At 47.1% G+C, this 13,129-nt stretch overlaps 1 long non-coding RNA gene across 3 annotated transcripts; it reads left to right on the top strand.

Annotated features, from left to right (window-relative positions):
- Positions 1 to 482: 482 nt before the first annotated feature.
- On the top strand, positions 483 to 3,945 carry LOC123091805 (uncharacterized). Of its 3 annotated transcripts, XR_006443517.1 has the most exons (8): positions 483 to 897; positions 1,217 to 1,288; positions 2,148 to 2,229; positions 2,364 to 2,404; positions 2,749 to 2,872; positions 2,953 to 3,003; positions 3,111 to 3,166; positions 3,693 to 3,945. It is a non-coding gene; the product is annotated as an uncharacterized lncRNA (long non-coding RNA). The 3 variants fall into 3 exon arrangements; XR_006443519.1 differs by lacking the exon at positions 1,217 to 1,288; XR_006443518.1 differs by having other exon boundaries at positions 1,201 to 1,288; positions 3,111 to 3,945.
- Positions 3,946 to 13,129: the final 9,184 nt, after the last annotated feature.

Here is a 13,129-nt window from a genome sequence, read left to right as displayed (position 1 = left end):
TACCGCCCGACCGACTCATCATTTATTCCACTTGGCTGATGGCGTAGTAACCGGATCGCAGCCCAGCTGAGGTTCACTCGACTGATTCACCTTTTCACCTGGCCGGCTGACGAACAGGTTCACTCGGCAGGCAAGCCCGGGGATGATTTTTGCACTCTAGACACACTACACCACACACCATAATTCCCTACTGACGTCTGTTGGGAAAAAGTAACTATTGCCGACCACTGTCGGCTAGGAAAATTTCTAACGGACTGTGGGTCGGAAAATCCGTGTACACTAACCCGTTGTCGGTCGGGAATAGTACAACATATACCATCCAACGGTCGGTCGGGGATTCTATTATGGCCCACGGAACATTGGTCGGTAAATAATCCCGATCGACAGTCGGACGCTAAAGTGGGCCTCGTGAGCCCAAACATTTAGCGCCGAACCGGCCCAATCCGCGAAGTTTTCCCCCGCAAAATCAGGATGCCGCCACCCCCACGCTCCATTCGTTCCTCACCAACGAAATCCCTAGATCTCTCCTCTTGTTGCTCCCCACGCACGCCGGCGCCCACGCCTCCGACCGCCGCCCCGCCCCGCCTCGCCCGGGGCTACTGTCGGTCTATCCCACCGCTGCCCCACGCCGCCCTGCCTCTATAGCACCGCCCCGCGCCGCCCTGTCCCTATAGCGCAGCCCAACTCCGTCCTGCCTCTCTCCGTCGCCGGCTCCACACCCTCGTGCTCTCTGTCCGGTTGGCCGCCTCTTTCCAACATCCCTGACCTGACCTCCCCATCTCCACCGTCTAGCTCACGAAGACACACGCATCGGCAGATTTGGATGGGAGCAGCTTGCGCCTGGGCAAGGGCATCCCTCTCTGTCTTCGGCTGGGCAGGGGCAACGAAGCGGCTGAGGTACAGCTCCCCCTCCATACATTCCTCTATCTTTGCGTATAGTTATTTTGCCGCATCAATTTTGTATTACAAAGTTTGTTAAGAGATGAACTGGGAGTGAAGGAGTTCGCTGTGGATTATGGGTAGAAGACTGTGTTATTTGCCCCGTCAGTACTCTGTTGGTAGATGCTGTTTATGTAGATTTAATATATTTTTATAGTACTGAGTTATGTTAGCTTTAATTTTTATTACAGTACTAAGTTCTGTTGGCAGCCTGCAGCTTTTTTGTCAAAAATTGTGAAAATAACTTGGTTCTCTTGAAAGTGAATCTTCTTTGCAGCACCAATGGATGAGTTTCTAGTGTTTGTGCTGCTCCAGCTAAGCACATTTCTGGGCTGAGTTGACGACAATGGTGCGTCAGCATACCGCCATCCAACTGCCCAAATACTCACTTAACTTTTTCTTACTGAAATCTTCTTCATGCTTTACTTTTTTACTGAATTCTTCTTCATGCCACCCAAGAAAAACAACACAGCAATAGTTCTTCCTTGCTTAAAAGATGGCTCAAGCCAAACATAGACAGCCTTGTGACATGGTTGTCTTGCTTTCCTCGTTTCACTTTATTTTAGTGTAGACCACTTTGCTGGATAACCACATCCAGCCGGAGGAAGGAACCATGGAATCACAATGCAGAACTCCCGCTGGATAGTTCTTGCTTCCTGCCTCTCAAAGAAAAGGACCTGGCCCACAATGGCCTGAATTAAGCTCATCTTGAATCTTGGTATCATATAGACATATAGACAGGTTTATTATTGTCATGTTTCCCTGCAAGCAACTACAACCAAAATTAACCTAGAAACTAACACTATGCAGACTGATTATGATGCATACAAAAGATATTGTGGATTAGTATATGCATTTCTCATTATAAATATTTTTCCATTTATTGTTACTACCCAAATTCCAAAGGACCAGAGCAGTCACCATGATTGTCAAATTTCCTTCAATGCAAAGGTCAAATATTGTGTTGAAACATTTATGATGCAATAATCACTTCTGCTACTGAAACATTGCATCTGACCGGACTATACAGTGCCAAGATGTCCTCCATGGGGTCGGGTAATATAACTGGTGGCACAAACTTACTTTTACAACTAAGGGGCAAACAATGGGCACATGGGCCAAACAATGGATCGCAATAGAATGTAGCACAAGCCTCTCTGTTCTCTCTACATGTGACCTGACATTCATCTCTCTCATTTTTTCTGCAGTTAAACAGAGGACAACTGTTTGTAACATTGAGCCGACGAAGAGAAGTAGCAGAATATATGCGACACCACCTTAGTGCATAAGGTGTGTGGAGTGTCCAGTGTTTATTTTTGTTTTTAGTATATGATTTTCATAATGTAGAGCCTCATAAGTCTTGTGTTTGATCCACTAATATTTTCTATTTTCAGCGATGTACTCATACAGTGTGTCTTTTGCAGGAGGAAAAAAGGCAAGCGCAAGAGTCACAAACAATATATAGGTAAATTGTTGGGGGCACCTAGGTGCTCAGGCACCTAGCTTTTAATAGCTCGCATGTGACTTGGCGGCTTGTGAATTTTCTACACACAAATGAATATATGTATACATAAAAATTGATACATTCATGAGTATCCATGACAAAATATTTTATTATTTATATCAACAAATTGTGCTGACTCCAAATAATATAAACATACCCATGGTATATATAGCTACTAATGAAATTATGTACATACACGGGTACGTATATATCCAATAGTTTATCCTGGGTTTTAGGTAGTAAAGAAATTATATACAAAGCGGATATGTGTATATATATATGATAATTTTCTTGTGGCCTCCTAGATCTTCTCGTGAGGTTGTTGTCAATGTTGTGATCACAAAGGATGCAACGCTGCCTTATGAATATGATGGTTTACAATTTGTCGCCGATGCTGTCACAAGGTCCATTGCATGACCATCTAGCAAGGTAATCACCAACAATATGTGTTTTGTCTACTTGGCTCAAATTGTTTGACGTGTCATACTGATTCATGATCACTTTGGTAGATGAAACCCTACAAGCCAGGGGCATCTGCCTCCGTGTTAATCTTGCCTGAGGTATTCTCTTACAGAAAATCAAACATCAACAGATGACAGATGCATGTGAAACCTGTAGTCTGGACTTCCCTTTGATTTTTATGTCTCATATTCTTTCTCTCTTGCAGATCTCTGATGGTGGTGGAAAGACAACATTTGTTTATTTCATTATCGATAAGAAAACGTGAGAACATATCTTTTCTTCATCATCATTGTCAAAAGGCCGCTAGTACTTAGCTTCCTGTAGTTATAACTAGACGAGTGTAGCAGTCAACATAGCTACAACTACAACATTTGTTTATGTTCCCTATTATGCAGCTTGACATGAATTATTTTCAGTTTCACAGCATAACATAAATCGTCAGTGCACAACATTTTTTTAACCCTGTGATATAAATCATGTGAAGATAGTCGTGAAATGGTTCAATCATCCAATTATTTCTCAAAACTTGGGGTCGCGTCTCCTGGTCGACTTTGGTTATTCTTAGTTTGACACTTTCGTAAGGATCCCAAGTTTACAGGTCTGCAAATCAAACTTATTCACCTCAAATTTAGCTGGTTGTATATTAATTCAGTTTCTCTGTTTCATGCCTGATGCTCTTTACTCTAAAGTTGAACAGGTAGTACAGTAGTACTCACTGAAAAGGAAATTTCATCCGCTTGCATGTATATTAATTGTACGGTTTTTTGTCTTTCCATGTTGCTGTCAGGTTGTGCACGGAAGACAAGAGGAACAAGAAGAAACCATGAAGCTGTCAGTTTGCGTCAACTAGATATCTTTTGTAATGGAGCAAAACCAATGCATCTTGTAGCTACCATTTTGTAAAGGATATCTTGTAAGGTAGCAAGCATTGAATCGTCAGACATGCATCTATCATTTTATAAACCTATCGTGTGTTTCGGTCACCCAGACAAATGTTTCCTCTTATTTTGTTACCTCTATTATGAGAATTATAAGTGTTATTTTTGTTTGGTCCTAGTTTAATATTTGAGAGTACATGCAAGTTATTGTAACTTGATAGATAATGATGAGATATGTCACCTGATTGATATTGTTTTGATACTGTAATATGCCAAACACCATTGGCAAAGTGTAGATGAACTGTCGGTTGGCAAAAGGAATCACCGTCCTACTGTTGGTTGGCAAAGGTTCATGGCAGGGCCAATGGTAGTTGGTCGGCAAAGATATTGCCGTCAAACAGTCGGTCGGGAAAGGTTTGTAAGAGAAAATCGGTCGGGAAAGGTTCCTGGCAGGGCCAACAGAAAGTCGGTCGGTAATGTTTCCTATAGCCGTCCAATAGTCGGTCGGGAAAGATATGTCGGTCGGGAAAAGCCTTTCCCGTCTGGACTTTCCCCAACAGACCGTGTCAGTCGGCAAAAGTCTTTCCCAACCGACTGTTTGTCAGTGGAAGTTGTTTTCCCGACCAATCTGTCTGTTGGGAAAATAGTGTTGTGGTGTAGTGACAATTAACGTGCAGGTTACTCGGTTGGTTGGCTTCAGCATGCAGCCACCGGCGCCATCCGCCTCGTCGTCGTGTCCGGCTTGGTCTGCGAGGCCGTCGTCGAACCTCCACGCATAGCCACCAGCACCGTCCGGCTTGTCGTAGTCTCCAACCTCATCTGCAACATCAACGACGAACCCAGCGGAACAAGTCCCCAACCACTCGACAGATGATTAAGGACCTTATCCTCTCTGATCATTTTATAGTTTAGTTCTCAAATTACTGTACAATTGCTTAACAATGCCTTTTCTGTTCGAACCCAGGTTCTCTCGGATGGGACTAAAGCTCACTTGAATGACCGTCCACTTGAATGATTCGCACGCATGCTCGGATGAAATTACTCAGATGGTTAACAAACTACTATGACAATCGGACAGGGATGGTTTGGTTCAGCAATCACTCGGTCGTCCCGTGCTTCATCGCCACTCCGTTGGATGCGTCTATATCACTCAGACGCCCCATGTGTCGCCACGACATGGGATGCGTCTACATCACTCCGGCGGATTTACTCGGACGTCATTCCCTCCGGTCAACATTCACTTGGACAGTCCGCAGCCACTCGACCGCCCGCACATTGTCGTCACTCGGCCGCCCCATGTGTCGCCATTTGGTGGACACGTCCACACCACTTTGCCGCCCCGTGCGGCGCCACTCGGTTGGACTAGGCCTAACCCAGAATTTCCATGGCGAATCGATCCGATCGATTTCCCTCAGTCCCTTTCCGAAAGGATGTTAGCCAGTCCGACTGACCACCCTCCATGGGACCCGTGCACTCAAACACATCAAACACCCAACTGAAGTCACCTTCGGGATCTCTATGAGATGAGCTTGATGCCCCTCCGCGGGTTAACTTGGCCCTTCCACTAGGGTCCAAGGTGCATGCCTCATAAACTTGGACTCAAAGATGACCTACGTTGGCGTTCCCCGGGATAAGGAGTGGCATCTCTCCGGAGAGTCAGACCATGCGTCGGCGTCGGCACTCTGGTTTTTATGGCATGTCACACTCGGACCTCAAGTCTATCTCTTTCGGGAGACATATGAATGCCACCAAGTTTTGCTCGGCGATCAACAACATCCGATCATTCGGAGGACCTTTTAGTCCTCACCCCTCAGTCGCCCCGCGCGATCGCCATTGGTTGGACACAGCTTCACCACTCGGCCTCCCCGCGTGTCGCCACTCGGTGAGACACATCGACATCAATCGGCCACCCCGTGTGTCGCCATTAATTGGACAAATCCTCACCACTCAGCCGCCCCGCGCGTCGCCACTCGGTGAGACATGTCTACGTCAATCGGCTACCCTGCGCATCGCCATTGTTGAACACATCTTGACCACTCGACCACTTGCGCGCCTTTAGACAGCTAAGTCATTCTACATGCACTCCCAAGTATCCCGTAATTCACACATCACGTTCACTCGGAGGCCACAGACGATGACATGTACCTAGGGTAGGGTCTTAGGCCTGACCTAGACACCCTACCCAAGGACACTGCCCTAAAGTCAAAGACATTCAAAGTCCAATAGAGGGAACTAACTAGAATCACCTTCAAATGCAATCCACTCGACAGAAGATTCCACTCGGATACCTCAATTCCACTCGACCACTATAGAGTCACTCGACCACATGAAGAATCACTCGGAGTACAGAAGATCTAAAGCCACCTCAGGATGGCAACGGTCGGGCGTTCACTCTGTAGTCATAAAGATCATTAATAGCTGGTGTTACCAGTAATGCCCCTGTCTTAACTCACATTGAACCCTGTGTAACTGAGGGCTGCGAGGGTCCTGGCGCACTCTATATAAGCCACCCCCCTCCTCAGGCACAAGGGTTTGCACCCCCTGTAACTTTCACGCATAATCCAATCGACAAGCCTCTGGGCACCAAGACATAGGGTTGTTACCTGCTCCGAGAGGGGCCTGAACTCGTAAACTCGCATGTACAACCTATCCGTAGCTAGGACCTTGCCTCCTCTTACGTAACCCCTACTCTTACTATCAGACTCACTACCACGACAGTTGGCGCCCACCGTGGGGCACGCGTCGAGCAACTTCTGGTGAGGTTGCAAATTTCGTTCTCCATCAACATGGTTTCTGGCGGTGGTTCTACTTTTGGCCGCGAGATCCGTCTCGGTGCGCTTGTTTTCATCGCCGACGACTCTGCCTGGCTCCAAGAAGCTCCCCGGGGCGGTGTACTTCCGTGCGAGTGCCTGCGCGTTCATCTTCATCAGTCGGCGACCCAGTATCGGCCGACTTCGGTGGCATCATCACTCCCCACCATCCGTCATTGCAACCAGTCCGGCCGTTCGCGGCTCCAATGGTGGGTGAAGCATGTGGTGGCTTGTCAATTGACCACCCCTGAAGTTGCGGAGATTGAGCCCGACGAATCTCTTTACGATCTGCCGACTGGTCACTCGGATTCCCTTTCCGAGTGCGAGAGTAATGATCTAGTGGCAAAAGTCCGCGTGGTTGACTCCTAGCACGGTCTGCCCAGATCTCGTCGCAACGGCGGCAGCAGCGACAGCGGCGGCCCATCGCAAGATCATGACGTGTACATTCCTGAAGCCCTCACTACGGAGCAGAGGGAGGAACTGCATCGTTGCAAAGTCCAGGCATTCCAGACCCCCATCATTGGGGAGACCTCCGAGGCTCGGGCCTTGGAGGCTGCGTGCTTGGCCACCTTGGCTGAGCGCACGCGTTTGGAAAATCTGCAAAAGGCACTCGACGAATGCGCTCATCAGCGGATCCCCGAATCCAGGCGACGTGTGCGACAGCTGTTTCCGACTGAACCTCAGGTATACCATACACCGATCCAAAATGTTGCAGCAGTAGCACGCATAGCAGAGTTAATTCAGCCAACATGTTCAGAAGCTGGTAGAGGTTTGCTGCAGATCCGAGCATTTCTTAGAGCCATTGGGGAATAGAACTCTGCTATCTCCCAGTCGCGTAACATAATTCATAGTAGGTCAATGGTTGCAAACACAGTTCAGTCGACGCATAGTCCGAGGTCGCCCCGATGGCGTGATGATCATGGTCCCCGCCAGGATCAGTACCTAGGGCGAGGACACGGACAGTATGATCATCACTTTCCCCGTGATGACCACCGTCGAGTGCCTATGCCCCCTCCGAGGGGCGGGTGGTACGCACCCTGGCGGTATGACAATAGGCACCCGTATGGTGACGAGCGTAGAGCCCGTGTCGACCTGAGAGAGCCGGGGTTCGATGCGAAATCACTCCTTGTGCAAGGTTTGGTCGACAGAGGCCGAGCAAACAGAGAAGGGCGAGACAGAGATCGTCCTACTGGAAGCAGAGCATTTGTTTCTGGGCCCGAGTGTTTCAGTATGGCCATCCGATCGGCTGAGATCCCTCCCAACTTAAGGTTGGCTACGGGCGTGAGCAAGTTCACTCGAGAGTCAAAGCTGGACACCTGGTTGGAAGAATTCCGAGTGGCTATGCAGATTGGTGGAGGCAATGATGATGTAGCCATGAAGCACCTCCCCCTGATGCTTGAGGGTTTGGCCAGAGCCTGGTTGACTCAGTTGGCCCCTGGGAGTATTTTCTGCTGGGATGACTTGGCCCGAGTGTTCATCAAAACATTCAAGGGCACGTGCAAGTGACCTGCTGGGCTGACTGAATTGCAGCATTGCATTCAGAAGCCGAATGGAACTTTGAGAGACTTCATACAGAGATGGACTACCCTTCATCATGTGGTAGAAAATGTGTCAGATCATCAGGCGGTTTGTTCCTTCAAGGAGGGTGTTCGGTACAGAGAGCTCATCCTGAAGTTCGGTCGTTCCGGAGACATGACTCTGACACGAATGATGGAAATAGCCACTCGGTATGCTAATGGTGAAGAGGAAGACCGGCTCCGCAGTGGCAAGGGAAAACCAGTCATCCAGGACTCCTTGGCTGGAAATTCCAGTCGGAAGCAAAAGTGTAAAGCTGAACCTATAGGTCCTGCTGAGGCTGCAGTCCTGAGTGCACAAGGGAAATTTAAAGGAAAACCCAAACCGCAGTGGAAACCCAAGAAGGTGAAGGATCAGTCAGGCCAGGATGTTCTGGATTTGCCGTGTTATATCTACACAAAGAAAGACAAAGAGGGTAACTTGATTCAACCCAAACATACCACTCGGCAGTGTCAACTCCTGATTCAGAGCTTCTGAGAGGACCAGCCCAGTGAGAAGGAGTTTGATAAGGAGGAAGAAAAGGCAGAAGATTATGCTTACCTAAGGTCAATCCTACCTTTATGATTTTTGTTGACGTAGAGAGCAAAAGTCGATTGAAGTCATTAACACGGAAGTGAATATGGTTGCTCCAGAAACTATGACGTACTTGAGGTGGTCGAACACTCCCATTACATTTGACCGGTCAGATCATATAGCACACGTTGCCACTCCTGGGCGGCAAGTGTTGGTGGTCGACCCAGTCGTTGGGGGCACCCGACTGACTAAAGTCCTTATGGATGGTGGCAGTGGATGAACATTCTCTATGGTGAGACCCTCCAAGGGATGGGCATCCCGATGTCCAAACTCAGTGAAAGTCATATGCAGTTCCACAGTGTCATTTCTGGAAAAAAGGCAAAGTCACTCAGACAGATTGCTCTTGATGTGGTTCTCGATGATTCCAAGAATTACCGCAAGGAAAAATTGATGTTTGAGGTGGAGATGCAGGAATACCAGAAAAACGCATCTGAGTGATTTGCTGTGGTCCAAGAAACTTGCCTTAGAATCTGCATTTCAGTTGGTCGGTGAGAGCAAGCCTGTTCATATGCATCCAGAAGACCCCACTGCAGCTCCGACTCACATCACTGGTACGCGTCGGTGCTATACAAACGGTTTGTGACCCCTTCCGTGACGGCATTTGGAACCGTCGCCAAGTGAGTGTGGGCAATAGGGGGGTCCTTCCCACATGACCCAGAAACCGTTGGGGATAGGGAGCCAAGATGCATGTACAGTACTCCTACTCGTTTGTGCTCGCATTGCCATCGCAGTCGTATTCTGTGGTGCTATGTTTATGATGCGCGGCCCATCACAAATGGTTCACTATTATAGAACGTGTATGATAAGCATACAATCACAAACATTCGCTTTTCACAAACCGTATGCGATAACTAATTAAGAAGATTAGCTAATTGTCGTACGAGTGTCGGATAGGATTACGAAATGTTGGACTGTCATAACATCTCGTGCACGACAACTATCACACACGCTATTCTATGGTGCAACGTTTATGATGCATACTTCATCAGAAATAGTTCATGGTTGTGAATCGTGTACGATAAGGCAACTATCGCACACGCTATTTTGTGGTGCAACGTTTACGATGCATACTTCATCAGAAACAGTTCATGGTTGCGAATCGTCTATGATAAGGAAACTATCGCAAACAGTTAGTTTGTCAGCACCGTTTGTGATATTGTCAGACATCGCACACGCTTTGCAAATAGTAACTGTGTGCATGCTTGCGCATGTTTCTTCTATGTGAACCGTCTCGGATTATGGTGTATATCGCATACGCTTGTGTTTTACCAACCATGTGTGCTGTAACAACCTGGAGAGCATAATTTCACCGTAATTTAACTGCTGCTATATCAAATTGAAATTGAAATTGAATGTATGATATAGCTTTATTCATATCCATCATGTTCAGACAACCAATGCATTATTCGATTCATAGGAACACATCAAGAATTACATAAGAACTAAATAAAGAGTGATGAACCAAAGTTGTATACTTGTACTATTAAAGACAGTAAAGAAAGAGGCGAAATACATTTTGGTTGCTAAACAAGGTGAAGCGGAATGCCCATATTGTGCCCTTCTCCATGTAGAAGGCACGCACGACTCTAGTCCAACCCCTTGTGATGGCTAACCGCCCATCCTTCATGGTCTTCATGAAAATATCTAGATAATCATCGTGTTCTGGTAGAAATACTTTAACCTTTGCATACCCACCAATCATGTAGTTTGAGAGGTAATCTTTAGTAAACTGCTTTATGAACCACTGCAAAGGAAAAAAGATTCAGACATTGTCATCTAACACAACTCATTATGGGCAGTAAAAAGAAGGTTGCAGAGTTCTTACTTACCATCCTGTAGTTCGCTATTGTATTGGATAAAGTGTAAACAAATAGTTTAATTGCCATCTTTTGACCCATTTTACTAACAATCTTTATCACCCTCCTCACTTGATGCTTGTTCATCGATATCTCATTTCCCCATACGCAGAAAGGGTCGAAGCACGGATCTTTACCAATGACATATGTTCCTAAAATCACCAAGTTAATATTAGAAGCTAAACACAAATTGCACATTGATGTAGTACACTATTTTATAATATCTTATAACATCCAATATACTCACATATTGGATGAATTAACATCTTATATGTCAGGACCCCGACTCGATGTCACATCGATCTAGCTGGTAACACCTCATATCACTTTGCGGCCTCACGCACGGTATCCCCACGGGTGTCGTCTTACCTTTGCCCGGGACCGTTTGCGCCTTTTGGCTCACGTATATGATAGTGTCGCTAGCATCCATATGATAAGGAGCCCGGGCTGACATGACTAGTCGTAAACCCAAAGTGGCACAGACTTACAGGGACAGGCATCCATGACCCAGCTTCGAACGTGTCGGTCATCAGCAAGTGGGTCCGGGCTGTAGCACTGGGCTAGCAGGACTCCGGTAAACTGGGCTGTAGCGGGCTAACAGGACTCCGGTACTCAAAGCGTGACATTTCCCCGAAGGGACAGACACAGGAACGAAGAAGGACACATGCCGGCCAGCCTAAGTGTTCCAGAGCAGTAGCAAGCTACCATGGCTCAGCGGTAACACTAGGAGACATTTCCCGGTAAGAGAGGCTACTAAAGATAAACAACTAGATAGTCAGATCCCACACATACCAAGCATTTCAATCATACACACAATATGCTCGATATGTGCAATACAACGAAGCATCACAACATGACTCTACGACACAAGTACTTTATTTAAGGCTCAGGGAGCCATACATATCATACACAAAGGTACGGGTCTCACGACCCAACATACAAGTCATACAGTCATACAAACCAGCAGCGGAAGTAACTTGTCTGAGTACAGACAACTAGTAAAATAAAAGAGGCTTGGAAAGCCTAGCTATACTACGTGGTCCTTCACAAGCTCAGGGTCACCACCTGGGTCTTTAGCCTACTCGTTGATGTCAACGTCTACATAGAACCCATCAGAAGGGGTTGCAGCGTCTTCTGTAAAAATGTAGATTATAGCAACATGAGTACAAAGGTACTCAGCAAGACTTACATCAGATCCTACATACATGCATAGTATCAAGAAGGGTTGGTGGAGTTATTGCAGCAAGCCAGCTTTGACTCTTGGCTAGGCTATCCTACGATACTCCAACTTGAAATGGTTTTGCGCACACGAGTCCACTACTCACCACTTCAATACACTACCGAGGATCCACCTCCGTCTTCCTACGGAAGAGCCATCCTCGGCACTCACACTTATCTTGAGGCTTTTAGTAGTTTCCATTTACTTGTCTATGAACTGTATAGGCAACCAAGTAGTCCTTTACCGCGGACGCGGCTATTCGAATAGATCATGTTAACCCTGCAGGGGTGTACTTCTTCATACACGCTCTCACCACTTACCGTCGTTTACACGACATGTACTCGGCAACCTTCAAGCGGAAGCCCAACGTGGGTGTCGGCCACGACCTACCTAATCACCTAAGCCTCCAGTCCAGGTTTATCGCCTATTCAGGTTCCATCCGCAGGGAGTCCGGCCGAGGTTTCCCATACGGCCCCGAACGATGTGAACAGGGTTCCCGAGATACCTAACGGGTATTCGGTACACCCGGCCACGTACCTACCGCATCACAGCCCACCCCTACGGTCAGCGCTGTCCACGGCCTCCAGTAGGCTACAAACACCAGAAACTACTTGCAACTCCTGGACGGAGAACTAGGGTGAATAAGAAGCCGAGAGGGTCCATTGGTTTCGGGCCCAATGCATGGTAGTAGCTGATTCTTAAATCACACATACAGATCTCAGTGCTTAAGGTCGGCTTCAATGAAACAACCCACCATGTACTCCTACATGGCCTCTCATCGATACCTTTACCAAATCGTGTTCACCACACCACTCTCATTACCGACATAATCATTTCACTCCAGCCCATCACCCCGATGAACCAGACCTGACACGACTCTAAGCATAGCAGGCATAGCAAGGTAGGAACAACACATACATATGGCTCAATCAACTCCTACACATGCTAGTGGGTTTCATCTAGTTACTGTGGCAATGACAGGTCATGCAGAGGAAATGGGTTCAACTACCGTAGCACACAGCAGTTTGAAACGCGTTGTCTTAATGCAGTAAAGGAGAGCAGGAGCGGGAACATGGGATTGTATCGATATGATCAAATGGTTGGTTGCTTGCCTGATGGTTCGATGCACTGATACGGTTCTTCGTTAGGGTAATCAGGGTACTCCTCGGAGACAGAACCTGTCGCAAAGGACATCGATACACAAGCATCACCAAACAACGTGCAACAATATGATGCATGCATGAAACATGGCAATATGAGTGTGTTGGGCTAATGCAACTAGAACCAGAAGGGTTTGAACAAATTTGAATCAA

This window comes from Triticum aestivum, chromosome 4B, assembly GCF_018294505.1.
Source record: "Triticum aestivum cultivar Chinese Spring chromosome 4B, IWGSC CS RefSeq v2.1, whole genome shotgun sequence".
Classification (NCBI taxonomy): Eukaryota; Viridiplantae; Streptophyta; class Magnoliopsida; order Poales; family Poaceae; genus Triticum; species Triticum aestivum.
Note: the sequence above shows the minus strand (reverse complement) of the source record. Positions and strands in the feature narration are given on the sequence as shown.